Source organism: Choloepus didactylus (assembly GCF_015220235.1).
Source record: "Choloepus didactylus isolate mChoDid1 chromosome 26 unlocalized genomic scaffold, mChoDid1.pri SUPER_26_unloc1, whole genome shotgun sequence".
Lineage (NCBI taxonomy): Eukaryota > Metazoa > Chordata > Mammalia > Pilosa > Megalonychidae > Choloepus > Choloepus didactylus.
Genome location: NW_023637614.1, coordinates 838,806 through 854,574, shown reverse-complemented (window position 1 = coordinate 854,574; position 15,769 = coordinate 838,806). Strand labels below are relative to the sequence as shown.

Sequence of the window (15,769 nt, the reverse complement as noted above, 5' to 3'; positions counted from 1 at the left end):
CAAGGCCACCTCCATCCATTGTGAACCATGAACATGGCTGCCATAAACACCAGTATGCAATGTCCTCTCATGTCCCCATCAGTTCTTCCAAGTATATACTCAATAACTGTGTTGCAGAACCATATGGCAATCCCATAATTATCTTCCTCTGGAAACATCACACTGACCTCCAGCAGGGCTGTGCCATTCTACTTCCCTACCAAGGGAGAATAGGTACATCCCTCTCTCCACATTTTCTCCAGCACTTTTATCTCTGTTTATTTTTAACAATTGTATTCACACGCTTACAATCCACCTTAAGTAAACAATCAATGGTTCCCAGTCTAATCAAATAATCATGCATTCACCACCACAATCTATATAAGGACATTTCAATCTCTTCCCCAAAGAAAGAGGAAAAGGAGAAAATAAAGAAGAAATATACAATAGAAAGAAGAAAAATAAAAAATACAATGAAAAGGTCAGAAAACATCACTACTATCAAGAATCCCATATCACTCCCTTATATCCCCCTCTTATAGACATTTAGCTTTGGTATATTGAGTTTGTTACAATTAATGGAAGCTTCTTACAATGTTACCATTAACTATAGACACTAGTTAATAGACACTAGTTTGCATTGATTGTATTTTCCCCTACACTATACAATTTTCAACACCTTTCACTGTTGACATTAATTTGTTCTCCCTCATGTAAAAGCATTCTTATATTTGTACATTTAATCACCAGCATTGACCACTCTAGGTTTTGCTAAGTTATATAATTCCAGTCTTTATCTTCTACCTTTCTTTCCAGGGTCATGACCTTAGCCTGCCTCCTTCAGTCATACTAACACTCATTTTTGTTCACTGTACTTACAATATTGTCTTATCATCACACACTATTATGCTATCCATTCCCGACACCAATGGCAGCCTTAACGCGTGGGCGTCACATCCCGGCCGGTCGCTGCCGGCGGTGCGGAGCCCCGCGACGTTCCCCAAGTGAAAGGGCGGGCCCCGTGTGTGCCCCTGTGTGGGGAGAGGGGCTGACATTGGGGACTCGAGCAAGTCAGCGGGGCCCGCTGGTTTTCCCTGCCGGGAGGGTGTCATAGGGAGGCAGAGGCCGGCCGGTGCCCAAGGCCTGGTGGGGACGCCGTCGGGAGATCGGTGCCCCGGGCGGTGAGGCCCCTGTGATTTCCGGGCGGAGCGGCTGTGTCCGCGGCTTCCCTCATCACCCCGCCGGCGGCTCTCGGGCTCTGGTCGCCACCTCGTCTCTGCGGCACCTCCTCGCCGCCTGCCGTATTCCCGGCGTCACCGGCCTCGTCAGCCTTTGTGAACTGGGGCCACGCGTCCCCGCGTTTATCACCTCCCAGGGCCGTGTGCGGCTCCTCTCCCTTGCCCGCGGTGCCCAGCTGAGCCGGGCGGCGTGCCGCGGTGCGGTATCTCTTCAACGCGGGCTACCCCGCCACCGACAGGCGCCTGCGCCCGGGAGCGCGTAGCAGGCTCCTGCGGGAAGCTTAAGGCCTCGCCGCTCCTCTACACTCTCCGCTCACCCCCGCCGGTGCCCGGGGTGCCCATGAACCTGGAATCTCTCCCTGGCTCTGGCAGTGGAGGTGGACACGCTGTGGCGTTGTGTTCCACCAGGCGCTCATCGCCGCCGAGCACCCCCTTGCCGGCGCCCGGGGTCGGGTTCCCTGCTCCCCTGCCGCTTTCCGGTGACACAGGGGAGGGGGGGCGGGAGTGCTCAGCTCCCCGCTCTAGCGGGCGCGCGCCTGGCGTCCTCGTCTGGTGCACCCGGCCCACCCCGAGGGAGGGAGAGACTCGGTCCCACCCCCGGGGGGTTCTCCGAGGCTCTTCACTGACTCTTATTGGGGTTTTCCTGCTGTGTATTGGGCACGCGTGGGTACAGGGACTTCTACTTGGGGTAAGGAGAAAAATTCAGTAACACATTGTGTGGTTTTAAATGATTCTGCACACTAGGCACAGCAGAAAAGCCTGTATTTGGAAGTGGATATGAGGGTTTGAAAGAGTGTTCCTGTAACTAGATGACAAGCGATGGAAACGGGAAACACGTCTGTGCAGCAAGAAAAAGTACCTAAGGGGAAATACATGGACTGTAGGACCACTATTGTTTATAATATTAGAAATCTTTAAACAAACGCCTTGAAGATAACACATTAATACAAACTTGAGCAGTGGGGAAGCAAAGTAGTTATTATAGGTTATTTGCTTTCCTTAAACTCTGCTTTGCTTTGTTAAAGAGTGGTGATTTTTGGATGTTTGTGTGTTTTTGTAGCTTATAGATAATATGTTTAATGTATTCAATACATGGAAAGAAAGAAAATTCAACTTTTCATTTAGAAAATAATCTCAGTGTGGGCAAAATAATTATCGGCCTATCTGGCCTAAAGCTCATGAAGTCAATTTCAGCAGGAAGAACCTCTGAAGAAAAGAGAATCTGGGGAATATTTTTTTAAAAATGGTTCAGCAATTTCCAATTTTCACAGCTGATGGAAATAATTGACGTATATTCATGTGAAAGAGAATAAATATACCTGTTAAAGAAATGCAATGTTTGATATGAGACTGGACACTCTGTTTCCTTTTTTCCTTTCTATATTTCTAACAATGTTATAACTATTAACATTTTGCTTGGTCTACAGGTGATGACTGGGTAATTGCTGAGGTGCGGACAAGGTCCCTAGGCTGACATATTTGTACTACGACCATGGTAAATTGAAAGATTGTGGTAACGTTCCAGTGACTACATAAGGGAACATCTCTGTTGTTAAAGGAAACACAACAAGGATAATAAAAGAAATTGATGTTTTCTTACTGATAAATTTGCAGTTCCTAAAGACAATCTTTTAATACAAGGAACGTGAAACAATGTTAACATGGTGAAGAAATGATTTATATAAACAGACACCTCCTAAGTCTTGGCTTCCATCCTTATGAAGGCACAGGGTCAGATCAGGGTGAGATTACACTGACCTGCCTTCATGGGCTATGAGAAGAATGGTCACCGTCAGTTCCACTTGGGCATCCTCCCTTGGACATCAGCAAACTCAGGAACGGATTCTTCAGGGAAGAATTCTCCCTTGGCTACAATCTTGTTTCAGATCTGGAACAATTCACGGGCCACACCTGTGGTAAATCTCTGCCATGCCAATCAGAAGGTAAGGGGGGGACTCGGGCTGATCCTTTACACTTACTTGCGGGTCACACTCCCTGACAGAGCAGAGTATGCTGGCTCCCAGAACAGGGAATTCCTTAAAGGCAATGGAAATGACTGGAAACAGAAAGGAAAATATTCAGTGTCCACCATCATGCCTGCCCTTTGGGAGTCTCCGTCCCTGTCCAGCGTCATGCCTCCAGCAATCTCAGCTCAAAAAATATCAGCATGTCCACACGTCGTGTGGTCTCAGCATCACAGGATCTCCTTGATTATCACTCTGCATTTAGTCCCAGAAGGAGAGATTTGGGAAGCACTATTAGAGCAAGAAATGCCACAATGAGGAGAGCCATGAGCCAATCATCAGGTCCCCTGTAAACAGCGGAGAGGACAGACACATCACAGCTGTCCAAATTTCCCTGACTTCTAGGGTGTTCACTAACTACCAAGGGCATGCCTCATGCTGTGGTCTGCTAAGTGAGATTCGGGTGCTAAGCTGCATGTCTACTAAAAGGCAGTAGTTTCACTGCCATTGGCAAAGAGTGGCAGGCCCAAGCGAGGGCAGGGGCACTTCTTAAGCCTCTGCCTACCCCACAGCCCACTGGAAGTTGCCCTTGGGAGTACCAGTACAGCGTACTAACGGGAGGCTCAAAATCTCACCAACCATCCGCGGGCATGTCATCCTCAGGGCTGCAGAATCATCCTCACATGTCTACTTCTGACTTCACAGGCCACAGCACCTCCACCGTGACCTGCACACTTGGGGAGCCCCTTACATGTTCAGACCACAGGGCAGCCATTGGGCTAGAGGTCTGTTGCTTAGGAACCAGATTCCCTTTGTGACACAGAGGAGGTACAGCGTCACTTGCGCATGCGCATTCCGAGCACCTGCTAGAATTCTAAACCGCTTTGCAGCCTGTGCTGACGCAGTCTCCTCCCTCTGGTCGAGCCCCAGTGAGAGTTCTTCACTGACTTTTGTTAACCTGGGATTTCCTGCCGTATATTGGGCACCCAGGGGTACAGGGACTCCTAGATGGAGTAAAGGAAAAAATTCAGTAACACATTGCGTGGTGTTTCGCTGACTCTGCACCCTAGGCACAGCAGAAAAGCTTTATGTACAACGAATATGAAACAATGCTAACACTGTGATGAAATGAATTAAATAAACGCTCTTCAGAAGTGTCGGTTTCCTTCCTTATGGAGGCACTGGGTCAGATCAGGGTGCGGGGATCATGGGTGGCCTGAGGAGGAGGCAGGAGGACAGTCCTAGTTCCGGGCGCCGCCGGACCACCCCCTCCAGGGAGGACAGGCCGCGCCGTTTGTCCTGGCTCGCGGCTGTGTCCCGGATCCTACGTTAGGTCCTTCCCGCGGGCCTGTCCTCACGGCCTGGCTCTTCCCAACTCCATGCCGCCTCGCCATTCTCCTTGCCCGAGGCCACGCGTCTGCTCCAACGACACTGATGGCAGCCTTAACGCCTGGGCGTCACCTCCCAGCCGGTCGCTGCCCGCGGTGCGGAGCCCCGCGACGTTCCCCAAGTGAAAGGGCGGGCTCCGTGTGTGCCCCTGTGTGGGGAGAGGGGCTGACATTGGGGACTCGAGCAAGCCAGCGGGGCCCGCTGGTTTTCCCTGCCGGGAGGGTGTCATAGGGAGGCAGAGGCCGGCGGGTGGCCAAGGCCTGGTGGGGACGCCCTCGGGAGATCGGTGCCCCTGGCGGTGAGGCCCCTGTGATTTCCGGGCGGAGCGGCTGTGTCCGCGGCTTCCCTCATCACCCCGCCGGCGGCTCTCGGGCTCTCGTCGCCACCTCGTCTCTGCGGCACCTCCTCGCCGCCTGCCGTATTCCCGGCGTCACCGGCCTCGTCAGCCTTTGTGAACTGGGGCCACGCGTCCCCGCGTTTATCACCTCCCAGGGCCGTGTGCGGCTCCTCTCCCTTGCCCGCGGTGCCCAGCTGAGCCGGGCGGCGTGCCGCGGTGCGGTATCTCTTCAACGCGGGCTACCCCGCCACCGACAGGCGCCTGCGCCCGGGAGCGCGTAGCAGGCTCCTGCGGGAAGCTTAAGGCCTCGCCGCTCCTCTACACTCTCCGCTCACCCCCGCCGGTGCCCGGGGTGCCCATGAACCTGGAATCTCCCCCTGGCTCTGGCAGTGGCGGTGGACACGCTGTGGCGTTGTGTTCCACCAGGCGCTCATCGCCGCCGAGCACTCCCTTGCCGGCGCCTGGGGTCGGGTTCCCTGCTCCCCTGCCGCTTTCCGGTGACACAGGGGAGGGGGGGCGGGAGTGCTCAGCTCCCCGCTCTAGCGGGCGCGCGCCTCGCGTCCTCGTCTGGTGCACCCGGCCCACCCCGAGGGAGGGAGAGACTCGGTCCCACCCCCGGGGGGTTCTCCGAGGCTCTTCACTGACTCTTATTGGGGTTTTCCTGCTGTGTATTGGGCACGCGTGGGTACAGGGACTTCTACTTGGGGTAAGGAGAAAAATTCAGTAACACATTGTGTGGTTTTTAAATGATTCTGCACACTAGGCACAGCAGAAAAGCCTGTATTTGGAAGTGGATATGAGGGTTTGAAAGAGTGTTCCTGTAACTAGATGACAAGCGATGGAAACGGGAAACACGTCTGTGCAGCAAGAAAAAGTACCTAAGGGGAAATACATGGACTGTAGGACCACTATTGTTTATAATATTAGAAATCTTTAAACAAACGCCTTGAAGATAACACATTAATACAAACTTGAGCAGTGGGGAAGCAAAGTGGTTATTATAGGTTATTTGCTTTCCTTAAACTCTGCTTTGCTTTGTTAAAAAGTGGTGATTTTTGGATGTTTGTGTGTTTTTGTAGCTTATAGATAATATGTTTAATGTATTCAATACATGGAAAGAAAGAAAATTCAACTTTTCATTTAGAAAATAATCTCAGTGTGGGCAAAATAATTATCGGCCTATCTGGCCTAAAGCTCATGAAGTCAATTTCAGCAGGAAGAACCTCTGAAGAAAAGAGAATCTGGGGAATATTTTTTTAAAAATGGTTCAGCAATTTCCAATTTTCACAGCTGATGGAAATAATTGACGTATATTCATGTGAAAGAGAATAAATATACCTGTTAAAGAAATGCAATGTTTGATATGAGACTGGACACTCTGTTTCCTTTTTTCCTTTCTATATTTCTAACAATGTTATAACTATTAACATTTTGCTTGGTCTACAGGTGATGACTGGGTAATTGCTGAGGTGCGGACAAGGTCCCTAGGTGACATATTTGTACTACGACCTGGTAAATTGAAAGATTGTGGTAACGTTCCAGTGACTACATAAGGGAACATCTCTGTTGTTAAAGGAAACACAACAAGGATAATAAAAGAAATTGATGTTTTCTTACTGATAAATTTGCAGTTCCTAAAGACAATCTTTTAATACAAGGAACGTGAAACAATGTTAACATGGTGAAGAAATGATTTATATAAACAGACACCTCCTAAGTCTTGGCTTCCATCCTTATGAAGGCACAGGGTCAGATCAGGGTGAGATTACACTGACCTGCCTTCATGGGCTATGAGAAGAATGGTCACCGTCAGTTCCACTTGGGCATCCTCCCTTGGACATCAGCAAACTCAGGAACGGATTCTTCAGGGAAGAATTCTCCCTTGGCTACAATCTTGTTTCAGATCTGGAACAATTCACGGGCCACACCTGTGGTAAATCTCTGCCATGCCAATCAGAAGGTAAGGGGGGGACTCGGGCTGATCCTTTACACTTACTTGCGGGTCACACTCCCTGACAGAGCAGAGTATGCTGGCTCCCAGAACAGGGAATTCCTTAAAGGCAATGGAAATGACTGGAAACAGAAAGGAAAATATTCAGTGTCCACCATCATGCCTGCCCTTTGGGAGTCTCCGTCCCTGTCCAGCGTCATGCCTCCAGCAATCTCAGCTCAAAAAATATCAGCATGTCCACACGTCGTGTGGTCTCAGCATCACAGGATCTCCTTGATTATCACTCTGCATTTAGTCCCAGAAGGAGAGATTTGGGAAGCACTATTAGAGCAAGAAATGCCACAATGAGGAGAGCCATGAGCCAATCATCAGGTCCCCTGTAAACAGCGGAGAGGACAGACACATCACAGCTGTCCAAATTTCCCTGACTTCTAGGGTGTTCACTAACTACCAAGGGCATGCCTCATGCTGTGGTCTGCTAAGTGAGATTCGGGTGCTAAGCTGCATGTCTACTAAAAGGCAGTAGTTTCACTGCCATTGGCAAAGAGTGGCAGGCCCAAGCGAGGGCAGGGGCACTTCTTAAGCCTCTGCCTACCCCACAGCCCACTGGAAGTTGCCCTTGGGAGTACCAGTACAGCGTACTAACGGGAGGCTCAAAATCTCACCAACCATCCGCGGGCATGTCATCCTCAGGGCTGCAGAATCATCCTCACGTGTCTACTTCTGACTTCACAGGCCACAGCACCTCCACCGTGACCTGCACACTTGGGGAGCCCCTTACATGTTCAGACCACAGGGCAGCCATTGGGCTAGAGGTCTGTTGCTTAGGAACCAGATTCCCTTTGTGACACAGAGGAGGTACAGCGTCACTTGCGCATGCGCATTCCGAGCACCTGCTAGAATTCTAAACCGCTTTGCAGCCTGTGCTGACGCAGTCTCCTCCCTCTGGTCGAGCCCCAGTGAGAGTTCTTCACTGACTTTTGTTAACCTGGGATTTCCTGCCGTATATTGGGCACCCAGGGGTACAGGGACTCCTAGATGGAGTAAAGGAAAAAATTCAGTAACACATTGCGTGGTGTTTCGCTGACTCTGCACCCTAGGCACAGCAGAAAAGCTTTATGTACAACGAATATGAAACAATGCTAACACTGTGATGAAATGAATTAAATAAACGCTCTTCAGAAGTGTCGGTTTCCTTCCTTATGGAGGCACTGGGTCAGATCAGGGTGCGGGGATCATGGGTGGCCTGAGGAGGAGGCAGGAGGACAGTCCTAGTTCCGGGCGCCGCCGGACCACCCCCTCCAGGGAGGACAGGCCGCGCCGTTTGTCCTGGCTCGCGGCTGTGTCCCGGATCCTACGTTAGGTCCTTCCCGCGGGCCTGTCCTCACGGCCTGGCTCTTCCCAACTCCATGCCGCCTCGCCATTCTCCTTGCCCGAGGCCACGCGTCTGCTCCAACGACACTGATGGCAGCCTTAACGCCTGGGCGTCACCTCCCAGCCGGTCGCTGCCCGCGGTGCGGAGCCCCGCGACGTTCCCCAAGTGAAAGGGCGGGCTCCGTGTGTGCCCCTGTGTGGGGAGAGGGGCTGACATTGGGGACTCGAGCAAGCCAGCGGGGCCCGCTGGTTTTCCCTGCCGGGAGGGTGTCATAGGGAGGCAGAGGCCGGCGGGTGGCCAAGGCCTGGTGGGGACGCCCTCGGGAGATCGGTGCCCCTGGCGGTGAGGCCCCTGTGATTTCCGGGCGGAGCGGCTGTGTCCGCGGCTTCCCTCATCACCCCGCCGGCGGCTCTCGGGCTCTCGTCGCCACCTCGTCTCTGCGGCACCTCCTCGCCGCCTGCCGTATTCCCGGCGTCACCGGCCTCGTCAGCCTTTGTGAACTGGGGCCACGCGTCCCCGCGTTTATCACCTCCCAGGGCCGTGTGCGGCTCCTCTCCCTTGCCCGCGGTGCCCAGCTGAGCCGGGCGGCGTGCCGCGGTGCGGTATCTCTTCAACGCGGGCTACCCCGCCACCGACAGGCGCCTGCGCCCGGGAGCGCGTAGCAGGCTCCTGCGGGAAGCTTAAGGCCTCGCCGCTCCTCTACACTCTCCGCTCACCCCCGCCGGTGCCCGGGGTGCCCATGAACCTGGAATCTCCCCCTGGCTCTGGCAGTGGCGGTGGACACGCTGTGGCGTTGTGTTCCACCAGGCGCTCATCGCCGCCGAGCACTCCCTTGCCGGCGCCTGGGGTCGGGTTCCCTGCTCCCCTGCCGCTTTCCGGTGACACAGGGGAGGGGGGGCGGGAGTGCTCAGCTCCCCGCTCTAGCGGGCGCGCGCCTCGCGTCCTCGTCTGGTGCACCCGGCCCACCCCGAGGGAGGGAGAGACTCGGTCCCACCCCCGGGGGGTTCTCCGAGGCTCTTCACTGACTCTTATTGGGGTTTTCCTGCTGTGTATTGGGCACGCGTGGGTACAGGGACTTCTACTTGGGGTAAGGAGAAAAATTCAGTAACACATTGTGTGGTTTTTAAATGATTCTGCACACTAGGCACAGCAGAAAAGCCTGTATTTGGAAGTGGATATGAGGGTTTGAAAGAGTGTTCCTGTAACTAGATGACAAGCGATGGAAACGGGAAACACGTCTGTGCAGCAAGAAAAAGTACCTAAGGGGAAATACATGGACTGTAGGACCACTATTGTTTATAATATTAGAAATCTTTAAACAAACGCCTTGAAGATAACACATTAATACAAACTTGAGCAGTGGGGAAGCAAAGTGGTTATTATAGGTTATTTGCTTTCCTTAAACTCTGCTTTGCTTTGTTAAAAAGTGGTGATTTTTGGATGTTTGTGTGTTTTTGTAGCTTATAGATAATATGTTTAATGTATTCAATACATGGAAAGAAAGAAAATTCAACTTTTCATTTAGAAAATAATCTCAGTGTGGGCAAAATAATTATCGGCCTATCTGGCCTAAAGCTCATGAAGTCAATTTCAGCAGGAAGAACCTCTGAAGAAAAGAGAATCTGGGGAATATTTTTTTAAAAATGGTTCAGCAATTTCCAATTTTCACAGCTGATGGAAATAATTGACGTATATTCATGTGAAAGAGAATAAATATACCTGTTAAAGAAATGCAATGTTTGATATGAGACTGGACACTCTGTTTCCTTTTTTCCTTTCTATATTTCTAACAATGTTATAACTATTAACATTTTGCTTGGTCTACAGGTGATGACTGGGTAATTGCTGAGGTGCGGACAAGGTCCCTAGGTGACATATTTGTACTACGACCTGGTAAATTGAAAGATTGTGGTAACGTTCCAGTGACTACATAAGGGAACATCTCTGTTGTTAAAGGAAACACAACAAGGATAATAAAAGAAATTGATGTTTTCTTACTGATAAATTTGCAGTTCCTAAAGACAATCTTTTAATACAAGGAACGTGAAACAATGTTAACATGGTGAAGAAATGATTTATATAAACAGACACCTCCTAAGTCTTGGCTTCCATCCTTATGAAGGCACAGGGTCAGATCAGGGTGAGATTACACTGACCTGCCTTCATGGGCTATGAGAAGAATGGTCACCGTCAGTTCCACTTGGGCATCCTCCCTTGGACATCAGCAAACTCAGGAACGGATTCTTCAGGGAAGAATTCTCCCTTGGCTACAATCTTGTTTCAGATCTGGAACAATTCACGGGCCACACCTGTGGTAAATCTCTGCCATGCCAATCAGAAGGTAAGGGGGGGACTCGGGCTGATCCTTTACACTTACTTGCGGGTCACACTCCCTGACAGAGCAGAGTATGCTGGCTCCCAGAACAGGGAATTCCTTAAAGGCAATGGAAATGACTGGAAACAGAAAGGAAAATATTCAGTGTCCACCATCATGCCTGCCCTTTGGGAGTCTCCGTCCCTGTCCAGCGTCATGCCTCCAGCAATCTCAGCTCAAAAAATATCAGCATGTCCACACGTCGTGTGGTCTCAGCATCACAGGATCTCCTTGATTATCACTCTGCATTTAGTCCCAGAAGGAGAGATTTGGGAAGCACTATTAGAGCAAGAAATGCCACAATGAGGAGAGCCATGAGCCAATCATCAGGTCCCCTGTAAACAGCGGAGAGGACAGACACATCACAGCTGTCCAAATTTCCCTGACTTCTAGGGTGTTCACTAACTACCAAGGGCATGCCTCATGCTGTGGTCTGCTAAGTGAGATTCGGGTGCTAAGCTGCATGTCTACTAAAAGGCAGTAGTTTCACTGCCATTGGCAAAGAGTGGCAGGCCCAAGCGAGGGCAGGGGCACTTCTTAAGCCTCTGCCTACCCCACAGCCCACTGGAAGTTGCCCTTGGGAGTACCAGTACAGCGTACTAACGGGAGGCTCAAAATCTCACCAACCATCCGCGGGCATGTCATCCTCAGGGCTGCAGAATCATCCTCACATGTCTACTTCTGACTTCACAGGCCACAGCACCTCCACCGTGACCTGCACACTTGGGGAGCCCCTTACATGTTCAGACCACAGGGCAGCCATTGGGCTAGAGGTCTGTTGCTTAGGAACCAGATTCCCTTTGTGACACAGAGGAGGTACAGCGTCACTTGCGCATGCGCATTCCGAGCACCTGCTAGAATTCTAAACCGCTTTGCAGCCTGTGCTGACGCAGTCTCCTCCCTCTGGTCGAGCCCCAGTGAGAGTTCTTCACTGACTTTTGTTAACCTGGGATTTCCTGCCGTATATTGGGCACCCAGGGGTACAGGGACTCCTAGATGGAGTAAAGGAAAAAATTCAGTAACACATTGCGTGGTGTTTCGCTGACTCTGCACCCTAGGCACAGCAGAAAAGCTTTATGTACAACGAATATGAAACAATGCTAACACTGTGATGAAATGAATTAAATAAACGCTCTTCAGAAGTGTCGGTTTCCTTCCTTATGGAGGCACTGGGTCAGATCAGGGTGCGGGGATCATGGGTGGCCTGAGGAGGAGGCAGGAGGACAGTCCTAGTTCCGGGCGCCGCCGGACCACCCCCTCCAGGGAGGACAGGCCGCGCCGTTTGTCCTGGCTCGCGGCTGTGTCCCGGATCCTACGTTAGGTCCTTCCCGCGGGCCTGTCCTCACGGCCTGGCTCTTCCCAACTCCATGCCGCCTCGCCATTCTCCTTGCCCGAGGCCACGCGTCTGCTCCAACGACACTGATGGCAGCCTTAACGCCTGGGCGTCACCTCCCAGCCGGTCGCTGCCCGCGGTGCGGAGCCCCGCGACGTTCCCCAAGTGAAAGGGCGGGCTCCGTGTGTGCCCCTGTGTGGGGAGAGGGGCTGACATTGGGGACTCGAGCAAGCCAGCGGGGCCCGCTGGTTTTCCCTGCCGGGAGGGTGTCATAGGGAGGCAGAGGCCGGCGGGTGGCCAAGGCCTGGTGGGGACGCCCTCGGGAGATCGGTGCCCCTGGCGGTGAGGCCCCTGTGATTTCCGGGCGGAGCGGCTGTGTCCGCGGCTTCCCTCATCACCCCGCCGGCGGCTCTCGGGCTCTCGTCGCCACCTCGTCTCTGCGGCACCTCCTCGCCGCCTGCCGTATTCCCGGCGTCACCGGCCTCGTCAGCCTTTGTGAACTGGGGCCACGCGTCCCCGCGTTTATCACCTCCCAGGGCCGTGTGCGGCTCCTCTCCCTTGCCCGCGGTGCCCAGCTGAGCCGGGCGGCGTGCCGCGGTGCGGTATCTCTTCAACGCGGGCTACCCCGCCACCGACAGGCGCCTGCGCCCGGGAGCGCGTAGCAGGCTCCTGCGGGAAGCTTAAGGCCTCGCCGCTCCTCTACACTCTCCGCTCACCCCCGCCGGTGCCCGGGGTGCCCATGAACCTGGAATCTCCCCCTGGCTCTGGCAGTGGCGGTGGACACGCTGTGGCGTTGTGTTCCACCAGGCGCTCATCGCCGCCGAGCACTCCCTTGCCGGCGCCGGGGTCGGGTTCCCTGCTCCCCTGCCGCTTTCCGGTGACACAGGGGAGGGGGGGCGGGAGTGCTCAGCTCCCCGCTCTAGCGGGCGCGCGCCTCGCGTCCTCGTCTGGTGCACCCGGCCCACCCCGAGGGAGGGAGAGACTCGGTCCCACCCCCGGGGGGTTCTCCGAGGCTCTTCACTGACTCTTATTGGGGTTTTCCTGCTGTGTATTGGGCACGCGTGGGTACAGGGACTTCTACTTGGGGTAAGGAGAAAAATTCAGTAACACATTGTGTGGTTTTTAAATGATTCTGCACACTAGGCACAGCAGAAAAGCCTGTATTTGGAAGTGGATATGAGGGTTTGAAAGAGTGTTCCTGTAACTAGATGACAAGCGATGGAAACGGGAAACACGTCTGTGCAGCAAGAAAAAGTACCTAAGGGGAAATACATGGACTGTAGGACCACTATTGTTTATAATATTAGAAATCTTTAAACAAACGCCTTGAAGATAACACATTAATACAAACATGGGTAATGGGGAAGCAAAGCAGTTATTATAGGTTATTTGCTTTTCCGAAACTCTGCTTTGCTTTATTATACAGTGGTGATTTTTGATATTTGTTTGTTTTTGTATGTTATACATAATATGTTAAATGAGTTCAATGCATTGGAAGAAACAATAATTAAACTTTTCATTTAAAAAATAATCACAATGTGGGCAGAAGAATTATCGGCCTACTTCGCCTAAAGCTCATAAAGTCAATTTCGGCAGGAAGAACCTCTGAATAAACCAGAATTGGGAATATTTTTTTAAAGTTGGTTCAGCAGTTTTCTAATTTACACAGCTGAATGAAGTAATTGATGTATATTCATGTGAAAGAGAATAAATATACCCCAAAAAATGCAATGTTTGATATGAGACTGAACACTTTGTTTTGTTTTTTTCCTTTCTTTTGTATTTTTCTAACATTATTATCAGTATTAACATTTTGCTTGGTGTATAGTTCATGACTGGGTAATTGTTGAGGTTTGGACCAGGGTCCTACATGACAAATTTGTACTACAACCAAGTTAATTTAAAGATTTTGTTAATGTTCCTGTGAATACATAAGGGAATGTCTCTGTTGTTAAAGAAATACAACAAGAACATTTTAAAAATTTTTCCTTTTTTTACTGATAAATTTCCAATTCTTAAAGACAATCTTTTAATACAAGGAATGTGAAACAATGTTAACATGGTGAAGAAATAAATTATATACACACAGTTGGGAAGTTTTGGCTTCCATCCTTATGAAGTCATAGGGTCTGATCAGAGTGAGATTACACTTACCTGCTTTCATGGGGTAGGAGAAGGATGGTCACTGTCAGTTCCACTTGGGGAAACTCTCTTGAGCATCAGCAAATTTAGGAATGGATTGTTTGGGGAAGAATTCTCCCTTTGCTAAAATCTCTGTTTAAGATCTGGAACAATTCATGGACCAGACCTGTGGTAAATCTCTGCAATGCCCAGCACCCTGCAAGAGGGGTCTCGGTGTGATCCTTTACAGTTACTTGTGGATTACATGCACTGTCAGAGCCAGAGCATATTGGCTCACAGAACAGGGAATTCCCTAATGGCAATGGAAATGACTGGAAAAGGAAAGAAAAATATTCAGTGTCCACCTTCATGCCTGCCCTTTGGGAGTCTCAATCCTTGTCCACAGTCATGCCTCCAGCAATCTCAACTCAAAAAATATCAACCTGTCCACATGTCATGTGGTCTCTGCCTTACAAGACCACCTTGATTGTCACTCAGCATGGTTCAAAAGTGACATTAATTCCAGGTTACTTAAACATTACTCTGGTCCACCAGTCAGAGTTTGGGCTTATGGAGGGCAGATGATGGAGTTTTAGCTCAAGTCCACCTCACAGTGTGTCCAGTGGGTCCCTGGACCCATTGTGTGGTTATTTCCCCAGTGCCAGAATTCATAATTTGAATAGGCATACTCAGAAACTGGCAGAATCCTCACATTGGTTCCCTGACTCATAGAGTGGGGGCTATTATGGTGAGAAAAGCCTAGTGAAAGCCACTAGAACTGCTCCTGCCTAGCAAAACAGTAAACCAGAAGCAATACTGGATTCCTTTAGGGATTGTAGAGATTAATGCCACTCTTAAGAACTTGAAGGATGCAGGGGTGCTGATTCCCACCACATCGCCATTCAACTCTACTATTTGGCCTGTGCAGAAAACAGATTGGTCTTGGAGCATGACAGTGGATTATTGTAAGCTTAACCATGTGGTGACACCAACTGTAGCTGCTGTTCCAGATGGGGTATTATTGCTTAAGCAAATCTGCACATTGCCTGGTACCTGGTATGCAGCTATTGATCTGGCAAATGCTTTTTCCTCAATTGCTGTCAGTAAGGACAGTTTGCATTCAGCTGGCAAGGCCAGCAGTTTACATTCACTGTGCCACCTTAGCGTAATATCAACTCTCCAGCCCTATGTCATAATATTGTCTGCAGAGATCTTGATCATTTCTCCCTCCCACAAGACATCACACTGGTCCATTATATTAATGATATCATGTTGATTGGGCCTAGTTAGCAAGAAGATGCAACTATTCTAGATTTGTTGGTAAGGTATTTGCATGGCAGAGGGTGGGAGATAAATCCAACAAAAATACAGGGACCTTCCACCTCAGTAAAATTTCTAGGTGTCCAGTGGTGTGGGGTCTGTCAAGATATTCATTCTAAGGTGAAGGATAAACTGTTGCATCTGGCCCCTCCTATTACCAAAAAAGAGGCACAATAATTAGTTGGTCTCTTCAGATTTTGGAGACAATATATTCCTCATTTGGGTGTGCTACTGTGGCCCATTTACTGAGTGACCAGAAAAGCTTCTAGTTTTGAGAAGGGACCATAAAATGATGAGGCACTGTGACAGGTCCAGGCTGCTCTACAAGCTGCTCTGCCACTTAGACTGTATGATCCAGCTGACCCAATGGTGCTGGAAGAGTCAGTGG

The 15,769-nt window shown here is 50.7% G+C and overlaps 3 long non-coding RNA genes across 6 annotated transcripts; all 3 read right to left on the bottom strand.

Moving 5' to 3' along the window:
- Positions 1-2,793: 2,793 nt before the first annotated feature.
- Positions 2,794-5,412, bottom strand: LOC119525735. Of its 2 annotated transcripts, none has more exons than XR_005215002.1 (3): positions 3,817-5,412; positions 3,197-3,273; positions 2,794-3,105 (listed from the first exon to the last, which is right to left on the bottom strand). It is a non-coding gene; the product is annotated as an uncharacterized LOC119525735 (long non-coding RNA). The 2 variants fall into 2 exon arrangements; XR_005215001.1 differs by having other exon boundaries at positions 3,821-5,412.
- A 1,088-nt stretch (positions 5,413-6,500) lies between these two features.
- LOC119525734 lies at positions 6,501-9,119 on the bottom strand. 2 transcript variants are annotated; one of them, XR_005214999.1, is made up of 3 exons: positions 7,524-9,119; positions 6,904-6,980; positions 6,501-6,812 (listed from the first exon to the last, which is right to left on the bottom strand). It is a non-coding gene; the product is annotated as an uncharacterized LOC119525734 (long non-coding RNA). The 2 variants fall into 2 exon arrangements; XR_005215000.1 differs by having other exon boundaries at positions 7,528-9,119.
- Positions 9,120-10,207: 1,088 nt separating this feature from the next.
- Positions 10,208-12,773, bottom strand: LOC119525732. 2 transcript variants are annotated; one of them, XR_005214998.1, is made up of 3 exons: positions 11,231-12,773; positions 10,611-10,687; positions 10,208-10,519 (listed from the first exon to the last, which is right to left on the bottom strand). It is a non-coding gene; the product is annotated as an uncharacterized LOC119525732 (long non-coding RNA). The 2 variants fall into 2 exon arrangements; XR_005214997.1 differs by having other exon boundaries at positions 11,235-12,773.
- Between the last annotated feature and the right edge of the window lie 2,996 nt (positions 12,774-15,769).